Consider the following 12,289-nt stretch of genomic DNA (forward strand, 5'->3'; position numbering starts at 1 on the left):
CAGAGAGCTGCATCAGAAGAGGAGCAGCCGGAACCAGAACCAGCACCCACATGGGATGCTGGCACTGCAGGCAGAGGATTAACCCACTGAGCCCCGGCGCCGGCCCCTTGATGTTGATCTTAAAATGGGTGCTTTCAATTTTACTTGGGATTTTCTAAATTCATTTTTAAATCCAATGTTGGTATCTTTTAGGGTAGTTCTTCACTTAAAATCAGTATGAGAAAAGTTGTTTTAGAACCTTGACCAAATGTATACATAAGCTTAACAAAGAAGAACTGATAGAGTTGATCACAGTAAATCCAGTTACAGCACACATAGATGGATTATCTATGGAAGATCATACAGACCTGTACAGTACTGTCTATTATAACGTGTTTATATGTGTGTGTGTATGTGTGTATCTTTGTTATGCTAGGGCGAGTATATGTAGAATCACAGACATCCACAGAGTTCTTTGATGATGACATTCATTAGGACATACTGATTACTCTATAGCTGATAGGATTGTTCTGCTGCCCCCACAAAAGTGACATGAGTCAAAGGAGATGGTAAGGAAGATTAGTGGAACTTGGATTTCCCAGATTCACCCCTTGATCTGCACAGCCCTACAAAGTGACTTAAGATGGTATACCTACTTAATTAATGTTTTTTCAATTTTTTAAATTCCTTATTTTATTGAAATGTGGAATTTTTCTTTTTTAAAAAATGTTTTATGGATAAGATAGCACAATAATGGAGCTATTAATTGATTTACAGATGGAAAACAAATTTGTGAGTTGTTAAATTTTTTTTAATTTATTTGAAAGGTAAAGTTAGAAAAAGAGAGGGAGAGATACAGAGAAAGAGATCTTCCATCTGTTGGCTCACTCTCAGAATGAACAAAATGGCCAGACCTGGGCCAGCCAAAGCCAGCCAGGAGCTTCATCTGGGTCTCCCATGTACATGGCAAGGGCCAAGGACTTGGGCCATCTTCTGCTGCTTTCTCAGGTGCATTAGCAGAGAGCTGGATTGAAAGTGGAGCAGAAGGGACTCAAACCAGCACTCTTATGGGATGCCGGCATTGCAGGTGATAGCATTACCTGTAGCACCACAATGCTGATCCCCACATTTATTAATAAAGTAATGATTTTTGTTTTGATCCTAGCAGGATCAAATTAACAATTCATTGCCATGGATCCAAGTAAGTTGCAACATACAGAGAACCTCATAACATTTTCAATATTTGGATTTTACAGAAGGAACACTCAACTCTAATGAAGTTCCTGTATGATACTAGTTTTCTATAATTGTACTGGTGAGTGTGCAGTTCAATATGTGATGCTAAATGTTAAATACAGATATTAACTGGAAACCTTTTGGAGTAGCTATTAAGTCATTTTTATTTTTCCTTAAGAACATTGAGTCAGCATATTGCTAACTCTTTGGTAAAACTCTCTTTCAAAGGACAGTGTCACACAATTTTATCACAGAGGAAAATGAAACTCATATAAGAACATTTTTTAAAAGTATATTCTTCATATGATCTTAGATTCAGTAGTTTTATATCCCAAATGTAAGATGTTTGCTGCATAAAAGTTAATAACCAATGATGTCCAAATCTGCTAAGACTGAACATGAGTGAATATTCAGTACTCAGAGTTTTTAGTTAAGGTAACAGTTTGTGCTGATTTGTTTTTACTTCTGTGCTGAATTTATTACAAACATGCTTTTATGGTGATTTTCACCAGATGAATGTTTTTCTTTTTGTCATGCTCACAATACATTTTGAACACCTATAAGTATAAAGCAGATGGCTTTTTGAAAAGATTTATTTATTTTATTTGAAAAAATTAAACAGAGAGAAGTAGAGCCAGAGAGAGAGGTCTTCCATCCACTGGTTCATTCCCCAATTGGCCGCAACAGCCGGAGCTGAGCCAGTCCGAAGCCAGGAGCCAGGAGTTTCTTCTGGGTCTCCCATGCGGGTGCAGGGGCCCAAGGACTTGGGCCATCTTCTACTGCTTTCCCAGGCCATAGCAGAGAGCTGGATCAGAAGTTGAGCAGCCGGCATTCAAACTGGTGCCCATATGGGATGCCAGCACTATAGGAGGTGGCTTTACCCCCTATGCCACAGCACCAGCCCCAAGTAGATGACTTTAACAATGGAGATTAATGAGAATAGTCTGTGATGTCATTATTACAGATTGGAAAAGTATAAGGTATGTGTAAATGCCATTAAGATGAGAGATTAGATTTATAACAAATTTGGGGTGAAGAAAAAATATTAATGATAAAGAATTATCAAGATATAGTTTTCGGTTTTAGCAAACATCTCTTGAATTTCTTATCTTTCTTGGCCCTTTCTTTGCTGGGGAAGATATTTTTAGTTGTCATTAAATTCAATTGGCAGTGCCCCAAAGCAACTCCTCCTTGACAGAGTTGTTAATGAGAAAATGATCCTAACTGCCCATCTGGTATGCCAAGGAGCTTATTGCCAGTTTTGGGTAATATTGCAAGCTCAGAAACAGTAAGCAGAACATCATTCCAAGAATCTACATTCACAAACAATGTTACAGCATGAAAGGAAAAAATGTCTAAAGTTTTAACATAGAAATCATTCCTTTTCTTACCCTATTCCCAGCCCCCAACACATGCACAACCACCTGTTGTGATCTTGTTGAAAATAAATTAGTATTCCATTTGCTTTTTTTTACATTTTTATTATATTTATTTGAAAGGCAAAGAGAAAGACCAAGAGCTCCCATCCACTTTAACTCCGCAAATGCTCACAACAGCTGGGGCTGGACCAGGCTAAAGCCAGGAGCTAGGAACTCCATCTAAGTCTCTCAGGTGGGTGGCAGAAGCCCAACTACATGGGCCATCAACTGTTGCCTCCAAGGCTACAAGCTATTAGGAAGCTGCAATCAAGAGAACCAGGACTCAACCAGGCACTCTGTCTAATATGTGATGTGGGCATGTCTTAACCACTGTGACAAACACTCTTCCTAATATCTCACTTGATTTGCAGATCAATACCTGTTTTTTGCCCTTCACTTATTCTGGGGATGTCATGATGTTAGAGCTGGAGCCGAATGATATTCTTTATTTTTTTTAAAAGAGTTTTTATTTATTTATTTGAGAGGTAGAGTTACAGACAGTGAGAAGGAGAGACAGAAAGGTCTTCCTTCCGTTGGTTCACTCCCCAAATGGCTGCAATGGCCGGAGCTGCACTGATCTGAAGCCAGGAGCCAGGAGCTTTCTCCAGGTCTCCCACATGGGTGCAGGGGCCCAAGGACTTGGGCCATCCTCCACTGCTTTCCCAGGCCACAGCAGAGAGCTGCATTGGAAGAGGAGCAGCCGGGTCTCGAACTGGCGCCCATATGGGATGCCAGTGCTGCGGGCAGAGGATTAACTTACTACGCCATGGCACCAACCCCCCGAATGATATTCTTAAAAAAATAATAATCCTGCCAAAATCAAGATGGCAATACTTTAAAGATAGTATCCAAATGTATTTCAAATCGAATTTTCAAGATTTAGAAAATTATGTCACTGACAGCTTCCTAAAGAAGCTGGTCAGTAAAAGCATAATTTGTATAGCACCAAAATTTACTGACCCCAGTTCAAGTTAGCTGATCAGCATCCTTGCAAAAGGATGTAAGGGCAAAGTCTTGTTTACTTGTAGATTCCAGTGGAGTAATCATACTAATTTGGAGAAATCAAGTCAAATGTGATGGGAAAACAGCTTGGAAGTATATCAGTGTTTTGAAGACAGTTTTACCACCCAGTCACATAAGTGAATCAAGGTTCAGCTAAGGTTGGGACTGCTTTTCAAAGTGCTAAGTAGAAAAGACAATCTACTGGTAGGACTGGAAAAGAGCAAAGTAGGCAAGAAAACGATTTAGAAAGTTGGTCCTAGTTTGCCTTTTAATTTTGGCAGACTAGACACAGCCACAGATGAAGTGTTGTATAACTCTTATTCACCACACAGGCAGCTCTCATCACTGACTTACTTCACAAGGATTATCATCCAGACCCAGTATGATCTATCTAATTACATTTTTATATACGAGTATAAGGTGACTTGAGATTGAAAGTTCTCATAAGTTAAAAACCTGTATTTTTCACCTCTAACGATTATGGGGTTAGAAACTCTACGAGTAGCTTTCTATAGTGGGTTCATATCTCAGGCATCAGCTGTGTTAGCCCTGTAGCTATTTCACAGGAACTGAGAACTTTAAGGAGATTACTTCAAAATAATAAATAGTCATGAAACAGGTTTCAAAACCAATCCAATCTATCAATAGGCTGCCATCTACTTACCTTGCTGAAAGAGAAAACCTTACCAAGAATGATTATTTTTATAAAGTTGTCTCATTCGAGTTCAACATGATTCTTTGTAAAAAAAAAAATCTCAAAATGAAAATTTCAGGAATACTTAAAAATATGAATGAATGAGGATGGAGGGATCAAATAAAGTAGATAATTCTTAGCTATAAAATTTTAAGAAAGAATTGGGCAGGAGTTGTACAGCTATATCATGAACTCTCAGGTTAAACTATCATCTTTGTGTATTTTTCTGCTCATATTTGCTGTAGAATATATGTGCCTATAGGCATCCACTAAATCGTTACTGAACAATAATGAATCTATAAAAATTAATTTTTCCACTTACTGTTTTAAAATCTGGTAACATTTATGATGACATTGTAATGTAAAATTCAAAGTATATTTTTCTGAAATATCTATATATACTTCATTGAAAATAAACTGATGGTAAATTAACATATTAAGTACTTCTGTTAAACATGAAATACCTTTTCAGTTGCTGCCTATATAGCCTTCATTTAGAGGGTAGTTTATGTCTGCCCTTATTTCAGACAGGTTTTTTTAAATGCAGATAGCAAAAGCTGACCTATGTGGTATACTGAGGGGTAACTAATTGACTCATAAGTGCACTTTAAGGTGATAATAAAACAGTAGATACGTTAAGGTGAAATGCAGACAGGATAGAATTGTGACTTGGCAATTTAGAGGAACGTTAGAGTTATCTGAAAACTATTTCTTTTTCTGTTTTGCAGCTAGATTTATCAAATATTTTATTTTAGTTGGAATTGATCATTAAGAGCTCCACTAGTGCTATAATTTTTTTTTTTTTTTTTTGACAGGCAGAGTAGACAGTGAGAGAAAGAGACAGGAAGAAAGGTCTTCCTATTTCCGTTGGTTCACCCCCCAAATGGCCGCTGATCCGAAGCCAGGAGCCAGGTGCTTCCTCCTGGTCTCCTATGCGGGTGCAGGTACCAAGCACTTGGGCCATCCTCCACTGCACTCCCGGGCCACAGCAGAGAGCTGAACTGGAAGAGGAGCAACCGGGACAGAATCCGGCGCCCCGACCAGGACTAGAACCCGGTGTGCCAGCACCACAGGCGGAAGATTAGCCTAGTGAGCCATGATGCTGGCCTAGTGCTATAATTTTAAGAACAAACTTTGTGACTTTTTAATAATTTTTTTGTTATTTTTTAAAGACTTACTTATTTGAAAGGCAGAATGGTAGAGCAAGACAGAGAGAAAGATCTTCCATCCACTGGTTCACTCCCTAAATTGACACAATGGTCAGGGCTGTGCCAAGCCAAAGCTAGGAGCCGGGAGCTCCAAATGAGTCTCCCATGTGGGAGACAGGGGTTCAAGTACTTAGGCCATCTGGGCTGCCTTCCTAGGTGCATTAGCAGTGAGCTGGATGGGAAGCAAAGCAGATGGGATTCAAACCATCACCCCAATATGGGATGTTGATGTAGGAGGCAGTGGCTAAGCCCATTGGGACAAAAGCCATTCCTTTATTTCTTTATTTTTTTAATATTTATTTATTTATTTGAAAGAGTTACAGAGATAGAATCTTCCTTCCATTGATTCATTCTCCAAATGGCCACAATAGCCGGGGCCAGGCCAGGCCAAAGCCAGGAGATTCGTCTGGGTCTCCCATGTGGGTAACAGGGGCCCAAGTGCTTGGGCCATCTTCTGCTGCCCTCCCAGGGAGCTGGATCAGAAGTGGATCAGACTGGAACCGGCACTCATATGGGAAGCCAGCATCACAAGTGGCAGACAAATCCACTGTGCTACAATGCCAACTCGAAATTTATTTTTTTTTAACTTTTATTTAATGAATATAAATTTCCAAAGTACAGCTTATGGATTACAATGGCTTCCCCCCCATAACGTCCCTCCCACCCACAACCCTCCCCTTTATCACTCCCTCTCCCCTTCCATTCACACCATGATTCATTTTCGATTCTCTTTATATACAGAAGATCAGTTTAGCATACATTAAGTAGAGATTTCAACAGTTTGCTCCGACACAGAAACATAAAGTGAAAAATACTGTTTGAGTACTAGTTATAGCATTGAATCTCAATGTACAGCACACTAAGGACAGAGATCCTACTTGAGGGTCAGTGCACAGTGACTCCTGTTGTTGACTTAACAAATTGACACTCTTGTTTATAGCATCAGTAATCACCCTAGGCTCTTGTCATGAGCTGCCAAGGCTATGGAAGCCCCCTGAGTTCACTGACTCTGATCATTTTTAGACAAGGCCATGGTCAAAGTGGAAGTTCTCTCCTCCCTTCAGAGAAAGGTACCTCCTTCTTTGATGACCCGTTCTTTCCACTGGGATCTCACTCGCAGAGATCTTTCATTTAGGTTTTTTTTTTCCCCAGAGTGTCTTGGCTTTCCATGCCTGAAATACTCTCATGGGCTTTTCAGCTGGATCCACATGCCTTAAGGGCTGATTCTGAGGCCAGAGTGCTGTTTAGGACATCTGCCATTCTATGAGTCTGCTGTGTATCTCACTTCCCATGTTGGATCGTTCTCTCCCTTTTTTATTCTATCAGCTAGTATTTGCAGACACTAGTCTTGTTTATATGATCCCTTTGGTTCTTAGTCCTATCATTATGATCAATTGTGAACAGAAATTGATCACTGGGACTAGTGAGATGGCATTGGTACATGCCACTTTGATGGGATTGAATTGGAATCCCCTGGTATGTTTCTAACTCTACCGTTTGAGGTAAGTCAGCTTGAGCATGTCCCGAATTGCACATCTCTTCCCTCTCTTATTCCCACTCTTATATTTAACAGTGATCACTTTTCAGTTAAGTTTCAGCACTTAAGAAGAATTGTGTATTGAGTCAGTATTCAACCAAAAGTATTAAGTAGAACAAACAAAAAATACTAAGAGGGATAACATATTAAGTTGCTCATCAACAGGGTGAGGGCTGATCAAGTCACCGTTTCTCATAGTGTTCATTTCACTTTAACAGGTTTCCTTTTTGGTGCTCAGTTAGTTGTCACCGAATTTATTTTTAAAAAGAATACTTTGTCATGAGAATTTTGCTCGTTGTTCATAAAAATAGATATTCCAACTTTTCCCCCTTTGCACTAAACAAAAAAAATGAGCAAACACATTTTTAAAATATAGTGTCCTGTCTTTTGTAACTCAACTTTTTACAAGGAAATAGAGCCTCAGAATTTGGGCAAATAGCACTCAAGCCACAAGTAACAAGTCACTTTTGGTGTTAAGGTTCTGATCCACATTATAAACCCACTATTTCCAAACTTACATTGAAAAAAGTGATCATCATGCCGGTGCCATGGCTCACTAGGCTAATCCTCCACCTGCGGTGCTGGCACCCCGGGTTCTAGTCCCGGTTGGGGCCCTGGGTACTAGTCCCAGTTGCTCCTCTTCCAGTGCAGCTATCTGCTGTGGCCCTGGAAGGCAGTGGAGGATGGCCCAAGTGCTTGGGCCCTGCACCCGCTTGGGAGACCAAGAGGAAGCACCCGGTTCCTGGCTTCGGATCAGTGCAGCACCAGCCGTAGCGACCATTAGGGGAGTGAACCAATGGAAGGAAGACCTTTCTTTGTCTCTCTCACTGTCTATAACTCTCTCTCTGTCTCTCTTTCTCGCTATCTAACTCCGCCTGGCAAAAAAGAAAAAAAAAAGAAAAAAGTGATCATCACTCTCACTTCATGATATTACAGTTCCACTCTCCATGGAGATCTACATATGTTGCTGCTGATAGGCTTAGATGTCTGCTATCAGTGACCTTTGGTATTTATTTGCAAGCAGCTTAAGACAAGTAGTCTTGTGGCTTTTGCCCTTAAATTTGTCCACAAGCTCAACAAAAATAGAACTGAGTAATGGATGGGAGTACGTGTTAATAACTCAGACAGAAGTAGAAAACTTTGTTCAAGTGCTCATATTTTTCAAGTACTTCTAATTTCCATTTTTAAGTGTGTTGAGCTCTTTCATTCTTTAAGGAAGACCTTTCTCACCTATTTTGTATTCACAATCATCTTCTTGCCACTTTTGTGCCTTCCCCCTTCCCCACTCTATAATCTAATTCACAGGCATTTGATTAAAGAATTGTGACTCTTCCTTAGCAGGTACATTATTAGAAGACAGGTTATATTTTTAAAACTTATATTTGCAGAATTTATATTTTTGCCTGTTATTGGTGTGGTCCCTAGTAGGGTACTTTCTAATTCATAAAACACAAGGGAAAAGAAACATCTTTCTCAAAATGTCCTATGTGAATTAAATCTGTGTCTCAAACAACTTGAGATACAGATCCACATTAGAATAAATCATTCTATATGTGATTGCATTTCATCTGGGTTCATCATTCAGATCTCCAGGGGTGTAGTAATAGGGAAACCAGATCTGTTTCTTATCCAGCTAGGCTGGTGGCTTCATAATTAGAAGTTTCAGTGATGAGTAGAAGCTTAATAAGGATTTGTTAAGTAATGTGCTAAACAGAAACATTACTGATTTCCTTTGGGGTAACATAGATATGTTGCTGTTGTTTCAAAATATAATTGATTAAAATCTTGGTAAATAGTGATGTTATTTTAATAGCAGCAATAGGGAATGTGTTTATAGTTAGGACATCAGCCAGAAGAAAATAAACAATTAACAGTCATAAAATAAAATTTTTGCTGCCATTTTAAAGAATATATGATTTCCACTTGTCTTTTGGGAAAATGAATAAAATTAGTCTGTCACTATAATAAATAATTTTAACTGGTTTGAGTATTTTGATTATCTGGGGGTAAATAAAGTTGTCAGCTATGACAGTACTTCAAAAAGTTTGTGGGAAAATGGAATTAAAAGTGTGATTTTGCTTTGGTGTAAAAAATGAAATCTAGGCATAGTTTTTTCACAATACATGTTACACATACTGTGCAAAAAATTTTTATACTCAAACTCATACTTTTACTTCCAATTTTCCACAGACTTTTTGTAGCACTTCATACAAAGGAGAAGAGTAGAAATAGGGACTTGGATACAATTGAGAAAGATTGAAAGTCCAAAGAAAATACAAAGGGAGAGAAAAGAGACCATTGAAGATCAGAAAGTAATTTCCAAAAAGTTAAAGACAAATAAATGGTGAAATTCACAGAAGTCAAAGGTAGACCTTCATGGAGTACTATCATCATTAAGTAGTTTTGTTTTAGAGATTTCTTATGAATTAACCACATACCAGCAGCTTTTTGTGCCCTTGCCTCTGTTCTACCTGGCTTGCCAGTGCATTCATACTTTAGATTTATAATGTTCACACCAAGATATACAGTTGATTCACTGCATTTGGGTCTCAGAGTATCTTTGGAGGCCTTCCCTTTGCCTCAAAAATAAATATGAACTATTTAAAAACACTACACAAAAGAATAGAGAATTTATTCAAGTACTTTACCAAGAACAATGATTTTGCCATAGTAGTAGACCAAGATATTTCCATCAGATTCCTCAGAAAAAAACCTTGGAATTGTTTGGGCTTGGTGATGGGACTACAGATAAAATGCTATGTGAAGTCCCCAACCTCAGGTCTTCTGACTTAGAATGTACTTGCATATGTAGTACAAAAAACTGACAGTACTCCAGACAGCCTTAACTACTGTATAGCTCATCCATCCCAATGTGACTAGTCTAACACAGAGGGTCTCTAACTGCAATGGGCACAAGAATTGCCTAGGTTGTTTATTTAAAATGCAGATCCCTTTGTTCCATACCCAGAAACTCTGATTCAGTAGATAAAGTATAAGGCCCAGAAATCTGTGTTTAACAGGCACATCCCCTCCTTACCCTTGAGATTCCATAGGTAATGATACTGACCATTACAGATACCCTGGGAGTAATCTTCTCTTACCCTAATATACACAGACTGGTAGCTAACTGTAACCATTTTGAAATAGTCATTCCCCACCACTACCCACTATCCTTCACTCTGCCGGAACATTAAACTGAAAAGGTAATTACCATATCTTGGGGTATAATTCAGCAATCTTATTGAAACAGTGTTATAAATATAACTAAGAGTGACTTTGTTACCAGGGCTGTCATTCAGGTTAGTATGGGATAGATGGGCATTGAAGAATGCACTAGAAATAATACCACTCATATAATGTTTCTATGGGGAAATGAGGGATATATTCAAAACAGCAACTTGAAAAATGTTTGAATTGCATAGATAAATTAAGAATAGCTTAAACTAAAAAATGACCTTGTGCCCCAGATTAGATTACCTCTGATTTTGCCACTTCAAACTCCATGACTTTATGAAACAAAATGGTAAGTGCTAGAGAGTGCAATCCAATACTAAATATTATTTAAAATGAAGTGCTGTGTTTTGTTTTATTTGACCTATGTATTAAGATTACTTAATTCCTAGCCCCTTTTCTACAAAGAGTATGACATTACTAAAAAAATAGTTCTGACTTTTTAACTACGCTGCATCTCACTTTCTAGATACCAGTGTTAGGAGCAACGTAGCATGGCCCTTCCTGCATTCTCTGTTCCCTCTCTCAATGTTCCTCCTTAATATAACTTTGTTCCAGGCTGGCACCGCGGCTCAATAAGTTAATCCTCCGCCTGCGCCGCCAGCACCCCAGATTCTAGTCCCGGTCGGGGCACCGGATTCTGTCCCAGTTGCTCCTCTTCCAGTACAGCTCTCTGCTATGGCCCGGGAGTGCAGTGGAGGATGGCCCAAGTGCTTGGGCCCTGTACCCACATGGGAGACCAGGAGAAGCACCTGGCTCCTGGCTTTGGATCAGCGCAGTGCGCTGGCTGCAGCAGCCATTGGGGGGTGAACCAATGGAAAAAAAGGAAGACCTTTCTCTCTGTCTCTCACTGTCCACTCTGCCTATCAAAAAAAATTTTTTTTAAATATAACTTTGTTCCTTCTTAATTTAACTCAGAAATACTATAAAATATTACAGATACAACTCTCTAGGCTACTGATAAATAGTGCTGATTTGTGTATGCTGATATTTGGATTCCTCCAGATCCATAATAAAGTGAGCTAAAAATCAATATTATGCAAATTGTTCTTAGTTTCTTAGGGCAATCCAGAAACTTCTGTCTCTTCCAGTTTCTTAACTCCTGGGCACGTGGCTTATTCTCAGTTGTAAAGTCACCCTTTCATTGCATTTACTCTGTTACAGCTTTTCATTTCTCTTCAACTTTGTATTGTTCAGCATATAACCTCCTTATCAGAGTGATACTAGCTAAGCTATTCTACTATCTCACTGATTAGGACATGATAGCATATATACATTGAGGTGGTCAGATAGCCTTTTGAGCAGAAGACCAGAAAAATGTTTTCTCATACTTGATTGGATGAACCTGAGGAAAGCTCTTGTATAGGAATACATTTTTTTTTTTTTTTTTTTTTTTTTTTTTTTTGACAGGCAGAGTGGACAGTGAGAGAGAGAGACAGAGAGAAAGGTCTTCCTTTGCCGCTGGTTCACCCTCCAATGGCCGCCGCTGCAGCCGGCGCACCGCGCTGATCCTGGCAGGAGCCAGGAGCCAGGTGCTTTTCCTGGTCTCCCATGGGGTGCAGGGCCCAAGCACCTGGGCCATCCTCCACTGCACTCCCTGGCCATAGCAGAGAGCTGGCCTGGAAGAGGGGCAACCGGGACAGAATCCGGCGCCCCAACCGGGACTAGAACCCGGTGTGCCGGCGCCGCAAGGTGGAGGATTAGCCTATTGAGCCACGGCGCCGGCTGGAATACATTTTAATTTTCATAAAAGACTGGTCATTTTACATGTGTATGGAGAATACTTTTAACATAAGCTTTTCTGATTAAAATTATAGATGTACATATGCAAGTTTAGAGGTGGGAAGAGATTTATCTGCACTGTATATTATTGTGTATCGTTGGACAATTCGCATTTCCAAACAACCAAGCTTAAAGCAAAAAGTATCCTATTTATGGCCAAGTAGACTTGCATGCCAACAGAAAAACATCATGGTATTAAAAC

At 39.4% G+C, this 12,289-nt stretch overlaps 1 protein-coding gene across 6 annotated transcripts in view; it reads left to right on the plus strand.

Annotated features, from left to right (window-relative positions):
- The window catches only part of CNKSR2 (connector enhancer of kinase suppressor of Ras 2), a 317,996-nt gene that overhangs the window by 292,329 nt on the left and 13,378 nt on the right, over positions 1–12,289 (plus strand). The window lies entirely within an intron of this gene.

This window comes from Oryctolagus cuniculus, chromosome X, assembly GCF_051225735.1.
Source record: "Oryctolagus cuniculus isolate XC-2025 breed Fujian yellow rabbit chromosome X, ASM5122573v1, whole genome shotgun sequence".
NCBI classification, from domain to species: Eukaryota; Metazoa; Chordata; class Mammalia; order Lagomorpha; family Leporidae; genus Oryctolagus; species Oryctolagus cuniculus.